Source organism: Bactrocera latifrons, unplaced genomic scaffold (genome assembly GCF_001853355.1).
Source record: "Bactrocera latifrons isolate USDA-ARS-PBARC rearing strain unplaced genomic scaffold, ASM185335v1 scaffold_241, whole genome shotgun sequence".
Taxonomy (NCBI): Eukaryota; Metazoa; Arthropoda; class Insecta; order Diptera; family Tephritidae; genus Bactrocera; species Bactrocera latifrons.
The window spans coordinates 59,501-75,895 of NW_017535975.1; the positions used below are offsets into that span (position 1 = coordinate 59,501).

The 16,395-nt window shown below is 35.8% G+C and overlaps 1 protein-coding gene and 1 pseudogene across 3 annotated transcripts in view; one reads left to right on the plus strand and one right to left on the minus strand.

Moving 5' to 3' along the window:
- LOC108969146 (neuropeptide Y receptor) overlaps positions 1-16,395 on the plus strand; it is a 229,298-nt gene that overhangs the window by 49,778 nt on the left and 163,125 nt on the right. The window lies entirely within an intron of this gene.
- Positions 1,277-2,166, minus strand: LOC108969134 (annotated as a pseudogene).

Genomic DNA, 16,395 nt, shown 5'->3' on the forward strand with positions numbered 1-16,395 from the left:
GGATGAACCAATTTATGATATTTTACAAATATTTTCATAGTTCAAAGGAACTCACATATCACTCACATATCAGTTTTCAAAAACATTCTGGTAATGCATAAATGTATATAGTTCTTTTATTATCTCAATTAATTTTATATGTTATAAACAGCCATTAGTTCAACGAAGCATTACGTTAGAGTATTAAAAATGTTTTCCCGATGTAATGACCGATAGCTCTGAGTACAAGTTGTCGGTCAAGTTTTACTGAAAATAAGTGAAACTTCGTAAAAATAAAAAGAGAATATTAAATGTGTGTTTATTATTTAGAAATAGTCATAAAGTCGAAAAAGTGCCAAAGCGATAAGCATTTCTAAATTTTAGGTACCACATCAACAACAACGAATCATACATTCAGTTTTATTGGGATATTATTTATAAAATTCTTAAAAAAGCCGTTTCAAATAAAATCAATATATTCAACCCAACTGACTCATATATACATATAAATTTTATTGATGTGTCTCACTCATTGACCTGCTTAATCGGCACAAGTTCTTTAAAATAAAGGAAATCAGTCTATGCCGTGTAGCCGTTGTGGAGGCTCTTGTAATTCATAGACTCATTCATGAACAGCAGTATGTAATATTTTACATACACATTACACAAAAAAGTGCCCGAAAATCAGAAATACTTAATTATTTATTAATATTTATTTTGTCGTCTTCAAAGTAATCCCCGCCAGATGCAATGCTAACGTTTGCCCCAGTCCTCGAAACACTTTTCATAAGAAAAAACTGGGATGGCCAAAAAGGGTCCAGGAAAATATGTCGAGGCACAAGTCTGTATACCATGCCAGGAAAACTTGTAGAAAGTTTTTTCCGATATATTCATTGCGCACTTTCGTTTAAATCGTTTCGTTGTGCGGTGTCATGACGGTTGTTCAATTATCTCACTGAATTAGAAGCAATCTTACCGTTATAACTTCACTGTGAAACATAAATCTTCTGCCACTTTTCTTAAGCAAGCTAACTGTTTTAAGTGGTTTTCAACACAGTCTTTGGGAGGTGGGCGTGGTTAATATCCGACTTGACACATTTTCACATTGTAAAGTATTGTTGAAGGAAAATGTTTGCAGCAAGTTTGGTTGCGTTAGCTTCATAAATTTTAGAGAAACCATAAGGCGAAGAACTATGCACATGTACGTACATACATAATATTCACCAGTCACTACATAAGCATTCCTTACTGTACCCATTTTCACACACAACGCATACTGGAGAAGTTATCACGAGCCTCAGCGCTGTAAGAAAAGTGCTTTGAGGAAACACAATGTAAAGCCGTTGGTCTGAATGGACTCGACATAATGAGCATCATTTTCGTTCAAACGTTTTTTGGGTTTGTTGTAACTGAAAAGTGGTAAAGCGGGATCCAAACCGACTGTAGTGTGCAGCAAGCCCTTTTTAGTATTCTTACCCGCATAACCGGCTACATGAGCACCCAAACTGTGGCCGATCACTATTGTTTCCTCCAAACTCATCGCAAAGCTCTCAACCAAATAGTTGATCATGCTGGCCACCAGTCTCTCTCTGGCTCTCCAGTCTTTGCTACAGCAGCAACAGAGGTGAGAGAGTCGACGAAACGTGCGCGTGCCCAATCGACAATGATCACAAAGGTTTTTCCACGGATATCTTTACTCATGCCAGCGGTGTAGCTCTATATCCAACCGTGTATAACGAATCTGTACTAAAATGTAAATGTTATGCTCATCTAGTGATAGTGGATCAGTTTAATGAATACCTCGTTTTATTGCTAACATCGAATTCAGATTCGGATATGAACTTGAAGCTTTCTGTAATTTTTTGTCCTTTTGACGGATTTCTATTTGTGTAGAGGTAGAAAGTCACTGGCACTGGTAACAGACGACTCTGTACTTCCTCCTGTTTCTCCAATTCATCTAGCATTTGTTCACCCTCTTCGGTTGAGACCCAAATTAAGGACCCGTCCGCCTGTGGCACATACCAACCATTCTCTCCGCTTATGCGTTCGTCTTCAGAAATGGGAACGGCAACAACTGAAACGGAATTTATATGAGTCTTGCTAGTTTCTATTCCTTTCAGTAATTTCTGTAAAGTTAGTGTAAATACCTGTTAGATCGCAAACCGCCAAAATCACCAACACTTTCATTGTTCAAGTTTAATGTTCTACCATTGATCTTTTGGGGAAAGTAAAACGATTTATATACACTTGGGAACTTTGATATTTAAGTGCGAATTCACGATTCACGATTGCATTGGATAAAAATTATTAACGCGTTCCATTGAATCCGTTATAGGAAATGCTCTAATTATTGATTACGTTGAAAAGTATAGCATTATATCCGATACAACTGCGTTTTCCTCAACACATGCAATTCAAATCAACATAATTTAATAAAATTATCGTTAAATGTTTCTGCGAAGTTAACTGTGCAGTGCCGTCCGTTCGGTCAGACGTATTTTATGGTCTCATCTGTGACAGACCACATTGTTGCCAGAAAAGTTGTCCACCTAATTTAGTAAATATTTCTATCTATTGGAAACTATTTTCTATATAAAATCAGCTATTTGCCAGAAAATCTATATGTGTATATATTTCCCTTATGTAGGTCTTAAATATTATAGTTTGTAAATGAAATTTGGCTTAACTTGATGATACTATTTGTAGAAGTTTTTTTATATTTTACAGTGAAAGAAGCAAAGAGAATTTAGAATTGAGTGTTTTGAAAAGTAGGGCTAGTTTTAGTCGGATCCCATTTTTAAACCATATCAAAGACATGCAAAATAATACTGTGAACCAAATTTGATCAAAATTGATCGTGGAACTGCTGAGATATTGGCTCGATTTGTACCATGCCTATTATCTAATTTTAACAACGATAAGCCGATTTACAATTAGAGCTTTTATCTTAATTTTTTGTTTGGTTAAAGTAGGTTATAATTTTTAGGTCAATTGCATTTTGTAGGCGTCCACTGCCGATTTGGATCGGTCCACTGCCGATTCCAAATAGAAGTTGCCGACAAATAGATTTGATAAAAAAGTTTAGTTCTCTGGGCAAAAATTATGCCAACGTCTTAAATATTATTAGTTGCTCACCCCCAATAGCACGTAATGCCATCGGTTACCAACCAAGTAATAAACATTGTGAGAGGCTCATCCCATGTTAATTGGCACAGATTTTAGGTTCCCTCTTTTTGTGGATTGCTTTCATTCGACCATATCTTGCAAAGAAGCTGATACATGGACCTCGACAATTCTTCGCCGCCGTATTTGAATAGCTCGGCCATCCATCGGTCTCTGTAGCTTTGTCGTTCATAAGACAGGAAGTTGCTGTTCAACTTCATCATAGTCGGAAAATAGAATCTCTATTCCATCGTAATTGTTTGGGGAATCGGATTAGCCTTCTCTAGATGTTTCACTTGCACTGCGATTCAGCAGACTGAAGAAGTGTACCCTACATCTCTGAACATCAGCCACTAGATTAACCTTTGGGGCCTAAAAGAGTATGCACAGGTCTGCGAACCTTCTGTTAGTCGCCGCATCTTTTCGTAGAACTTTGCAGCATCACCCTTGTCGGCGAACTGCACAATCTCTCTATACTCCCCCATCAAAAATTTGTGGTCTGATGTCAAGTGCACTCTAGCTTGATATAAACCGACATCGATAACGCAACTATGGAAGGCGGTGAGCCTGGGAGTCTATTTCTACCGAAAGATGAAACACTTGCAGACTGTATTCCACGACTCTGTGCTGTAATATCAAAAAATTAAGATACCGCAACTAAATGCAACTTTCATAAAAGTATCTAATTTGAAAGCAAAAATAAGCAACTATTTTAATCAGTTTTTGTAGAAATTTCCCAAAGTTTTTGATTGTTGAAATTTGGCGTAAATTTTTAAATATATTAATAATTCACTGAAATGAGTTAAACAATGAGTATTTTTTCTGATTGATTTTATACACTGTTAAAGCTTTTTTTTTATGAAACTGATATCACATACATTTTTAACAGTTCCACTTTTACATTTGCGCACTACTAAGAATTTGATCGCAACTGTATATTTATTTCATCGGGATATCTAAAGTTTTACTCAAGTTATCGCTTGCACAGACAGATGTCAGGAATTTATTTCGCCCGTTACAAGAACATACATAGTTACCATACTTTGTGATAAAATGTTACATTATGACAATTTTGGTTTTTTTCATCTATTAATTTTATTTATTTTTTGTTTTTATATTATTTAAATTTTATACATATATATTATTTAAATTTTTATTATAATATTTTATATTTAATTTACATATTTTTATACCTGTCTCTTATACACATCTGTTACAAGAACATACATAGTTACCATACTTTGTGATAAAATGTTACATTATGACAATTTTGGTTTTTTTCATCTATTAATTTTATTTATTTTTTGTTTTTATATTATTTAAATTTTATACATATATATTATTTAAATTTTTATTATAATATTTTATTTATACTTTATTTTATTTTATTTTATTTTTTATGTTATTTTACTTTTTTTGATGATTTTATTTTGTTATATTTTCAAACTGCGGAAACCTTGCATAGAAATTCAGTTAAACCTGACATTAAATGCAAACCGTTTAAGTATAATTTTAGGCGCTTTGGGGCGTGTGATAAAATTTTTATAAAATGTCTTATCTCTCTGTCGACAGTTATGATAATGAGTTGACGCACAAAAGGAGGCAGGGCACTTGCTTTTTATCAGTCTGCTGCGAAAGTACTTTGTGACGCACTTACATACATAAATATCGCTTTAAATGAATATGAGTACAAATGTACTTACATAATAGGTGTAGAGATGCCCAAAATAATGTGAGCATATTCAGCCATGCAAATATATATATTGCAAATGTATGTATATGTTGCTACTGTGATGAATACTTTATTTAAATGTTTTGTTGCGCAGCAATACTTGTGCAAATACACAAATATATACGATATAAGCTTATGAATTGAATGAAGGAAAGGCGTGTACGTGTATATGCTCAGAAGAAATTCCATGTGTAAATTTCATAACTTCTGTGGTTTACGCCTTGTGAGTGTTGATGACTTTTCAGACATTTATAATTTCACACCAACAAACACGTGTGTACATATATTGGCTTTTGGAAGTGAAAGAATTTTAAATTTTTGATATGTAAAGCTTGTAGAGTTTGAGAACGTGGTTGTGGCTACATTAATAGCCGACTCATTTGCTTTTCACTCACAAATACGCGCATTCTCCTTCTACATGTTCTGCCTCTCCAACAATATAATAGCTAAGACAAAGGAAATTGAAGCAAAACATTTAATTATGCAAACAGTGCAGTGAATTTTTTTCGTGAAAAATTACATTTGCATACTCTTTAAAGTGTTTTGAAAGATTTTTCCTTATTCATGGTTTCTAATATCTCCTTTTTAACACTCAGTGTGCTGTATTTCGAAGCAGATATTTCTTACTCCGTCACTCTCTATTTTCACAAGTCTGTCTGAGTCGAATTTTTCACCCGAAATATCATTCACCATATTACAGCGAAATAGGTAGTAATTTCAGGTATAAAAACCCGCTAAATAAGCTCATCAAACTTTTAGCGATTCAATATGCATGTTTGTGGTCTGCCGATGTCCTGATGAAACATAATTCCTATACTATTAGTCAAACCGGCACTCTTTGGCGATCGCTTCTTTAACATGGTCAAATTTTGACAATGCAATTCCGAAACAATATCAGAACTATGTACCTGAATCAGAATCATAAACTCTAAAGATGTAGCAAATTTTCTCTTTGTTGATGTCTGTCTTTGAATCGTGCTCAAACAAATATTATCTTTCATACCCTAGCGATCGGGCGACAAGAGATAGTGGTTATTAAAGATAGTAGACTAAAGGTTTTACTAACTATCTATAAAATATAAATTTGTAGTCAAGAGAAATCGTGCGAATAGTTGATGTGGCTTGTTAATATGGTTGAAGACAATCTCATATATTAAAACATCATACATTTACCCGAATTGCTTAAGATTTAAGGAGAGCTAAGATAAAGTGATACGTGGAACAGCTATTCTCAGGAGCACCGCGATCAGAATCTAGTTAGTCAAATCCAACCATTCTACGCAATATCCAGAAAAACAGAATTTTATTACGAATGAATGATTTACTTTAATTGACAATGAATTTGGTCAATATCGTTAAGACTCTACCAAAGGATTAGATCGTGTATGGCTTTGAGTATGCGGAAGTCGGTTCAACGTTTCCTTTGCGCGAGCTCGCAATCTACCAAAAATCTCAATATAAGACAGAGGCCAATTTAGATGCAGAATGCAATTTCTTTTCAGTTTTAGAAAAATGGGGTCGGAATGAGTCGACTTCTGTGTTGATTTATAAAGTCTAGTGTTGGCAAAATTTTATTCTTTTACGGTGTGGATCTCAAAGAACTCGTTGCTAGATTTCATTGATTCAAAATTCGTCAGGGTACACTTTGATAGAATTATGTACTATGTTGCGGTCAGTCGGTTTCTTTTTATCCTACCAAGACAATCCTAAAAATTTACAATATTTTTCTGATTGTCAAATAGTGTTTTTCCTCTCGGAATATATTTTACGTAATAGTATATTTTTTATTAAAAACGTGAACCTTGCGTTGTTGTAGCAGCAACATAAAACGTCATGTTAATAGTTTGGAGGAATGCTGACAAGTTCATAGCCCTTTGGCGGATAAAAAGCCTAAAAATCCAATGCAGGGTAACTCTTGCCAACAAGTGCTGACTGAGTAGGCAATTGAGAAGCAAAGTTCTCTCTCGACAAACAAAAACCAAACTCTATAAGTCACTCATAATTTCCGTCCTGCTATATGGTGCAGAGGCTTGGACGATGTCAACAACRGATGAGTCGACGTTGCGARTTTTCGAGAGAAAAGTTCTGCGAAAGATTTATTGTCCTTTGCGCGTTGGCCACGGCGAATATCGCATTCGATGGAACGATGAGCTGTACGAGATATACGACGACATTGACATAGTTCAGCGAATTAAAAGACAGCGGCTACGCTGGCTAGGTCATGTTGTCCGGATGGACGAAAACACTCCAGCTCTGAATGTATTCAAGCAGTACCCGCCGGGGGAAGCAGAGGAAGAGGAAGACCTCCACTCCGTTGGAAGGACCAAGTGGAGAAGGACGTGTCTTCACTTAGAACATCAAATTAGCTATAGTTTTCCGATATCAGTGATTTCGACAAATGAGCATTATCTTGGTCAGAAAAAGACATGTGCAGATTTTCAGAAAGAACACAGGATCTTAATGGTCAATCGACCGGCCCAAAACGTGAAATTATTTGTCCACCGAAGTGTTCTCTCAATCAGTGTTCTTGTTTGATGCGATGTGTGAGAAGTGGCGCCGTCTTGTTGAAACCAAATGTCGCCGAGAGCTCGAGCTTCAATTTCAACCATCAAATAGTCGGTTATCATGGCGCGATAACGGTCGCCATCAACGGTTATGTTAATTTTTGAAGAAATAGGGATCGATGATTCCATCGGCCCACAAACCACACCAAACCGTTGCTTTTTCTGGATGAAATGGCAGTCCATGAATGTTTTCAGGTTGTTTTTTGCTCAAAATGTGCCTATTTTGCTTGTTTACATACCTATTGAGAGAGAAATGGTCCTCATTATAGCTGTAGCGAACAGCGCCTAATTAACTCTCCATGGTCTTTGTGTACACTCTCAGCTAGGTCTGACATATTTTCTTTACTGCGTGCTGAACGTGATCTGTTCGGTTGAATATTATCCAGTAATCAATGCTAGGTCTCAAGATGGGTGAGAGATTGTGTTGCGAATAGTGTCCTCAGCAGCAAACCCACATTTTCTACAGAACCATTCCATCTTGAGTGGAAGCTGCTACAAATATATACATACATATATGTATGTGTTTAATTTTACCAGGATCAGTTCATATCCTGTGTTGCTTTGTATTATGTTCCTTTCTAGCACACCCTGGAAGTATGTGATGTCCGTGCGCAACTTCTAGGCACTTTTTTATAATCTTTCTCCCTTTTTCCTTATAAACTTCGTATATATCTACAGTGGGACGTCTCTTTAAGTTAAGAGAGATTTTTAATATTTGTAGTAAATAAATTGGCCACCAATATATCAGGACATCCGAGCATGCGCTGCTTCAGACGTCAGAAGGTGCATTCAGGTATAAATAACGCAAAAACAAAAACAAATTACAAAAAACCACTTCAAAATTTTTAATGTTTTATTATGTGGAAAATATGGCCAATGTGGAAATGAAAAATTAAAAGCAATCGGCTTAGTGTGTATTTTAGATGGACTCACCGGCGGGTGCACAAGCACTAGTGTAACAAACGCGCTAATAAAATAATAAGAGCATAAGTTGTAAAATGTGAAATTGAAAACGCATAAACAAAGTGTTTACACACATACTTAAAAATAATGGAAAATAAAAGCACAACGCACCAATTGATAGACAAACCCAACTTGCGCGCGCACACACAAGCAAGAGAGTGTGCTAAGTTCGAGCTGCCAAATCCCCTTGGCGGGGCCGCAGTCAAGCTGAAAATGTATTTGCCAGCAGCGCCAAAGTCTACGTCAAATTGTCAAAACTTGTGGTCGTGCTTTCGTATTATCAGTAATTGGCTGCGTAAGTAACGTTGATGCTCATTTTTGTTGTGTTTCCAATATTTCTCATGAAAGCAATTTCCTTTCTTCTTTCAAAATACTCGCTAGCTGTCCTCGTCTATTTATATCCCTTGCATTAGTGTGTCGTGTTTCAAGTCTTTGTTTGTATGTGTGTGTGTTTTTATTGTATTTATGGGCGTTCCCAGGTTATATAGATAATGTAGGTTGGCTTTCAGATCAAATGAACAAATTTACACTCTCTGAAGTCAATATAATTTCATATATAAACAACTTACATACACTTTATATGTTACATATAGCTACTATACGCTTGCAAGATAGAATTACCGAAAGAAACTACTTTGTTACAGCGGATGAGAAAAACATATTATAAATGACAAGCGAAAATAGCAGTAAAGTTACCAATGAGTGGCCTCACAAAAGTACCGCTAAAAAATGCGAATGTAGACAAAACTGACACTTAGTCAACAAAAATGTATGGAACAATGGATTATAGATTGAACTGAAACGAGAAAAAGTAAGATAGAACAAAGTTTGGGTGTAATCGCACATTTCACTGTCTTGCGACTTGCCAGGTTCAAAGGCATGGAAATTCTTTCAGGTTCAAAAGGTTTGTAAGTATTATGGGGCTTAGGGCAAGCTTTCACCCGATTTTATAAATTTTACGCACAAAGATGCACTGTTACTAGAACACCACACTCTCTTAATTTTATTAAAATAACTCACTCATTTGTTGATATATGCGGAATAAAGTCAACTGGAAGATCGGTAATCTTTCAATTAGGTATATGGGGGCTAAAAAAATTATTGATCCGATTCAAGCCATTCTTTACATACAGAAATTCTACTATTAGAAAGGGACTGTCTCTGAATTTCTATGATATTTTTCACAGATTTATTGATATTTTTGTTAAAAAAAAAATCGCAAATTGAAACTCGATTTGGCCAATTTTTGGATATAAGGTGACCTACTTTAAGCGCGCTATTCGTGCAAAGTTTTATCACGATATATACACTGGATCTTGATTTGGATTTTGGCAGGTGAAAATTCAAAGGGAATTTTAAGTTGGTTTATACGGAAAGTAGGAGTGGTTGAAAATTTATTAAATTTAATCGATATCGGTCGAGCAGCTCCTGAGATATGGCTTTCCGACTAACTGTGTACGGTATCACGCTCATACTCCATTTTTTCATCTTTCATACTTGTAATCCCTGCTACCAAATTTATTGCCTCTGGACTATTTATTCATTGATTTATCTCGCTTTTAATAGTTTTTAACGGAAATTCAGTCCATTTTTACAGTGTCGCTGAGGGTGCCTAATGAATTTGTTCTGAGCAAATTTAAAAATTGCAGCGCCAGCTGTTAGGAGATATATTAAATATACTAAACCTCTTAAAGAGCGAGGCCATGCCTTTTTTTAATTTTTATCCCAAAATGTGCCACTTACTACTGCGATCCCCTGTGCCAAATTAAAGTTTAATATATTAATTTAATTCTTAATTATGACTCTTTAAAAGTTTTTGTTTAATATCGTGTTGTGGGCGTAGCAAGGGATCGTTTACGCCCATCTAAGGATCCGTCCCAAAAAGGATCCGTTCTCCCGAAAAACACGTGTATCAAGATTCATTAAGATATTTTTACCCAAGCTATCGCTTATTTAAGTGGACGGACTGATAGACAGTTACTCGGATCTCAATTATATATATAATCTCAATTATATATATTAACTCGATCATTTTTAGGTGATACAAACAGCCGTTAGGTGAACAAAACTGTTATACCCTGCAAGAATTTAAAAAATAGTTGCAAGTTGGGCGCATTTTATAAAAGAACTTCATCTTGGTCAATCAGTTTGTATGGCAGCGTATAGTGTTCCGATATGGGGGCTTCGATAAATGAGCAACTTCTTAGGGATAAAAGAACATATACAAAATAACAAATAAATATTTGAAAACTGAGGGACCTGTTTACGACAGACAATCAAACTGAAAGACAGACGGAAATGGTTCTTTGGTACATATTTTATAGCGTCACGACTTATCCTTCTGGTTGTTACCAATTTCTTGTCAAACATATTATACTGTTCGTGGTATAAAAATACGCATGGAAATATAAAAAGTAATCAAATTAATCAATACTCAATTTCAACCTCTTTTAAAAGAGCTGCGGTCCAATAAAACTCACTTTTGATAATGCTTTTGCCATTCTTCGAAGCAGTTGGAGTTTTCCAGCACCTTTTTCTATCCTACTTTTATCTCATTAATCGTGTCGAAACGGTGTCACGGCATACTCTTTGAGTTTGCTGAATAGTCCGAAGTCGCATGAAGCCAAGTCAAGTGAATGTAGCGTTTTCGAAACGTTATGAGTCGAGTTTTCGCGAAAAACTAAAGAAAATATGACATGGTGCATTATCGTAATAAAGGAACCAGGAGTTGTACGCTAATACTTTCAGCCATTACAGACGAATAGCTTAACCCACAAGCCGCATAGCACTCAATTCTCCGTTGGCAGTCTGGCACGGCGTAAGCAATTCACAGCGCACGACACCACGATAATCACTTCACTATAGTAAAAATTTAATTAAGAGTTTTATAAGGTTGCTTTTAAAAGCGGCCACTCTTTTGGGAGAAAATAAACAAATGGTTTTTGAGTATACATTTTTGGTCAACCGTTTTTGAAGGCATATTTATTTGGGTTTAAAATCAATGAATTGCAACAAAATTCTTAACCGGTTAAAAGGAACCACTCTAGTCACAGAATGGTTTAGCTTACCACTGGTATATTTAAGCGCTCAGTCCAGCCTTAAACCCTCACAAAAGGCCTAACTTGAAAGTTGTGTTTCTGGGTGTACGGAAATAGAAATCGAATTTCTCTTTATGACGTTGAATTAAATACAGGCGAAAATGTAAAATTGTGCGTGCTCATTTTGATACAACTGGGTAAATCTTCGGAACCATTTTTTCAAGGGGGCCTCAACTGATGAACTGAATGCTATCTGAAATAAAATCGAAATTAGCAAAAATTTAAAACCTTTTACCAAGCAAACAGTAGCACTCGTAAACTGTTAAAAAAATATAAAATTAAGGAAGAAACATCCGATGATGTTTAACAAAGCTTACACTTAAAGCACAGAAATCGAATTGCCTTCTGCATGGAATTTTTAATGCAATAAATTTTATAAGGATTGTTAAAATATGATAGATGATAAATATGGCTTACAATTTTGAGTATTTTTAAAAGAGTTTCACCTGCCTTTTCGTTCATCAATACAATTAAATAAATGCTATGTTTATAGTTTCACAATTCTTGGAAGTTTCTCCGTTTATTAATTAAGTAAAAATCTTTCAACCCATTGAGGTCATGGCAATATGATTGCTACCGTGCGTGTGGTCGTAGACACTGTTCATAGTATTTGTGTAAAGTGTTAGCGAAAGAGCTTTACCAGAGAGCATATTTACAAGTCTGGTGGCTTTACATGCAATGCATGTCATCATGCATACATATTTACGTATGAATGTAAACAAGTTACATATGCGTGCCACCCTCAGAGTGCTTGTTGTTTACTAATTTGGCATGGAGTGAACCAACGTCCCAGCTGTCACACCGCCAATCAAACTGGCAGACAACGTTTGTGCTCTCAAACGGCCCCTGGGGATGAATTCACCTGACGGCCAAGTGTTTTCGCTTGCGAAATATTTGGGCTGCCTGTTTATTAACACTAAATAAGACGTAGACGTTCATTTAATGCTGCCAGTTAATGCCAAAAGGTAGCTGGGTTGGCTTAAGAAATAATAATGTAAGCTCTGCTTAGTGCGGTCGAAATGGTAAGCAGTCAATTTTGTGGAAGATTTAGATTCTTGGTGTTCCATATGTGGGTAAGTGTGGATGAGATATGGTCGAAATTCCCGCGTTAAATACATAGTTTAAAGTGTTACAAAATCTCAATAAAATTACGATAAATGGCATAAATGTATATATGTATGTATACTTATAAAAGCGTCTATCTTAGAACCAGCATCAACACAAACAACAACGTCTGCCTTGAAATCCAATGCAGAATCACTCTTTCCAAAGGGTGCTACCTTGGACTGCGTAGGCAATTGAAAATTATGTCTCTCGTCAATCCCGTACCGCTATATGGTGCGGAGACATGGACAACAACATCGTCTGATGAGTTAGTCTTAGATGGTGTTCGAGAGAAAAAATTTGCGAAATAATTATGGTTTTTTTGCGCATTGGCCACTGTGAATATTGCAGCCGATGGAACGATTAGTTGTACGAAATATACGGCGCTTGGCTAGGTCATGCTGCTCGCATGGAAGAGAACACTACAGCTTTTAAGATTTCGATTCGATACCCGCCGGTAAAAGCAAGGGAAGAGGAAGATCTCTACTCTGAGATCAGGCGGTAAGGACCTTGCAGCACTTGGTCTCCCGAAAAGAACAAACGACAAGGGCGCTGTTGTTAACTCGGCTATAACCTCGTCAGCGGTGTCTACGCCAGTAAAGATGAAGATATATGTACATATACGATATGTACATGTAAATAAAGATAAAATACACTATTCCTAATACATAATAACTACGTGAATTACAACAAACTCAGATCAAATTGCTCCGCATTTTATCAGTCTCAAATTTCCTTCGTACCCGCTGCACTTAGTCAAACATAAAATTACTATTGGTGGTATATTTCACCTTTGTCTCTCTTTTTAACTAGCCACTTAATTAACTTAATAAACCTTCTTTAATGACCATTAGTTATAGCCGAGCGCCAAGAAATATGCAACGGCTTGGATAATAAACCCACGGTAGACACAATAAATTGTTGGTAACACTCTGTGCTATCTACTACCGGCTAAAAGTAATAAATAATGCACAAAAGTATGCAGCGGTATTGTGCGGACCTTGTACCGGCATTCGTGTTGCAAAGAAACGCAAGTCAAGTGATTAACCCATTACTGCTCACACCCAAAACCCGCTATGATAAGCTACAGAAATTTTAAGCAGACGTCTGTAATGATATTAAAAGGGTAATTTCCAAATTTCAAAAAAATATCTCAAAAGATGTTGGCGTGGTGAACTTTTGAGTTCAATTTGATATCGTATTTATATATTTAGTGACATATTCACTTTTAATTTTTAGATTTAGTTGCTGACTCAGTTTACATGATATTTGTAGAAACAGTTATCTGTTCTCGACTCCGTCGTATCTAGTTTCGTTTTCTCGTTTTCTCTTCCGTGATGAGACTGGATGAAAACCTATTGGCTTTGAAAGTATGCTCCTTGTAAGTCGTCGGATGAAGCCGAGAAGAGTAACTTGTGGATAAGCTTTCCGAAATAATATCCATAAATTTACAACGGCACCATTTCTGCAAAATCTGAAAATGGCCCAATACCATTTTCTTGACCGAATCCGAGTTCGGTACGCTGCCCTCTGCTGGTCAAAGAGATCGACTCCACCCRTTCCCGAATTATACTCCTTGATAATGACTGGTTGCTTTACGTCTTGTCTGCGTTTCTGTTGTCGATCRTATCTTTTGCATAATCCGGTTGTTGTCGTTATGTTGTCGTWTTTACAATTTGTTGCAATGGTGACATTATTGTTATCATTCCACCTAACTAGGGTAATATTTTTAGATTTTAGTGCTTCACAAGTACCACGGAGTTCTCTTTTCATGCTGCTCAAAGGAGCATTGTCAATACGGTCCGAGCGAATCGTTCCTAGCACTGTTATATTTTTCTTATCAAACTCTTCTAATAATTTAAAACTATTGATAAACCTAAGGGCTTATTAGATCGAATCATGTTTTTTCCGGTGTACAAATCGAAGTTCAACAAATATCCTTTTGAAATAGTCATACACCAAATTTTGTATCAATAGCGAATTGGTTTTCCTTGTATAAATTGCTTGAAAGAATGCTTACCAAAATACGGCTCCATCGATTCGTCTACAGAAAATGAAGTTCCAAAGGGTTTTCCAAGCTCTTTAAACTTTGTATTTAAATGATCAAGAACAGGCTGAACTTTGAATGCCTTATTATTCGAATCAATTTGTGTATTATCATTGAAATGATAATAACCATTAAACCTGCCACTAAATGATTGTACACATGACTTTCTGTCTCCCGGTACATGCGAGTAGCTGGAACCTTAAAATAAAAAGGTTTAATTTAACAAGCAAGCAAGTGAATTTGTGGTTCAGGTTAGTCACCTTGTTGTATCCACTTAGTATAAGGATGCCGAAATATGTGTATAACTCCTCAAGACTTACGGTGAAGGCTTCATCTCCTTTGTTTATGGCGTATTTAACAGTCTCTGATTGTGTACATTCCATAAATTCGCTATCAAAAATTCTTTTAAAAAGTTGTATTGGACTTAGATCATTTTCTAAAATATCTGCTACAATGTCCGGAGTATGCTCGCGTATTGCTGTGATAGAACATTCACTTGCTTTTAGTACTATCTTTGACCATTTTCGGTAAATCTTCTTTTTTTTAGTTTTCCTTTGAGTTGAAGTCCTTGTACGTGGGGCTAGTGAACTGCTCGCTTTATTTAGAAAGTGTTGCTCCTCCACTTCTGAGTTACCAATTCTTATTTCACATGCCCTTTTAAGAACTCATACATGTACCTTCATCGTCTTCATCTGCGTCATCGCAATCGGATAACTCCTGTTCTTCGGGGGGGAGCAAAGTCACATCAATAAAATTGGAATTATTGATATTTTCTATAATCTCTGCATCATCATCTTCATTTAAATCTTTTAGCCATCCAACTATCTCCTCAGTTGTTGCTTGTCTACAAGGAGATATTAGGAATGAATTTTCATATAGCAAAAACTGGGCTAGCGTTTACGTATGATAAAACATACGCAATAGTTTACAAATAGTTAAGACACTTTCGGAGCTCAATTTTTGACTTCACTTTATATTCATTGGAGGGTTTTAGCTTTAAGTTTATGCACATTTTAAGTTATACAAATTCCTCGCTTACTATTTATAAAAATATAAACCTCGCCTTCGAGGCATTATTCACTTTTCCCAAAAAATGCTACATAAATTGGCGCGAAAATTGTAAACAAATGAGCTTTAAGCGACAATTAAAAAGCTTTTCTAATGCAACAATCCTTTTATCTCGCTCACATTGCAAATATGAAAAGCTTTTATTTCATTTCGGATTTTTGACGAATTTTTAGAAAAAGCTCTTTTTGCGTATGATACATCATACGTTGTCATTAATGGGTTAATCTTAGCCACTTAAGTAGTTAACTCTCGTCCAAATCTCGGTCGTATGTGGGGAGGAATAGAATACTTCATGTTTAATATAAAACTAAATAATTGCGATTGTTGGTCCAGTTGTTAGTAATACTGAACAATATGCACCCAACTTGGTTGTCAAATTAACATACTTCACATATCTAGTCTCTTGTTCCTCGTTAATTATTTTTTAATACCCGAAAGTGAATTCGATTATGTAAAGCACAATGTCATACAGGAATTCAAGCAATTGAACGGAAATCAATATATTCGGTATATGAAACCTCCGAAACAATTTGTAATTTTGTTGAACATTTCCACTTAATTTCATTGAGAAAACATAAATTCGGTGCTCTCATATTCAGTATACAGTGCTCATAGAAAAAACGAATCGCTTTCGATCATTTTAAATTAGATTACAGTTACCACATATCCGGGGCACAA